The sequence below is a fragment of the Microtus oregoni genome, unplaced genomic scaffold, assembly GCF_018167655.1.
Source record: "Microtus oregoni isolate MIOR12 unplaced genomic scaffold, Mior012 000029F_ref0000214, whole genome shotgun sequence".
Taxonomy (NCBI): domain Eukaryota; kingdom Metazoa; phylum Chordata; class Mammalia; order Rodentia; family Cricetidae; genus Microtus; species Microtus oregoni.
Window position 1 is genome coordinate 14,681,765 of NW_024543088.1, and position 478 is coordinate 14,682,242.

Genomic DNA, 478 nt, shown 5'->3' on the forward strand with positions numbered 1-478 from the left:
GCTTTTAGAGTATTCTACATGCTAATTTATGGATTGGTTTGATATTTGTACAAAAACCCTTTCTCAAAGAACCAGTTTTTGCCTGAACAATACAAGAATCTCAACTATCACACAAAGCCCCTTATACTCTAAAAATAAAAGACTTTAAGATAGAAAGTAGTTCTCGTATTATTTATCTTGGATACTGTCATGTAATTAAATATTGAGTATAACTATTGGCCATAAATTTAAAAGTAACACGAATAACTACATAGAATAAATTTTCAGCAGTAGCTTATATTACATAATAGATTGTCTGTAATAAACAGTGATGGAATCTTTTACTTTTATTAAAGTATACACTTCAGAAAACCTTTCTGAAAAATAGTTCAATAATTATAATTTTTTGCTTTACTATGTTAAAGTAGTTTATGACAGAGTTAGTTAATTGATCAAAATGATCATTATTTTTGAGAGTGTCTTTTGTTTTTGAAACATT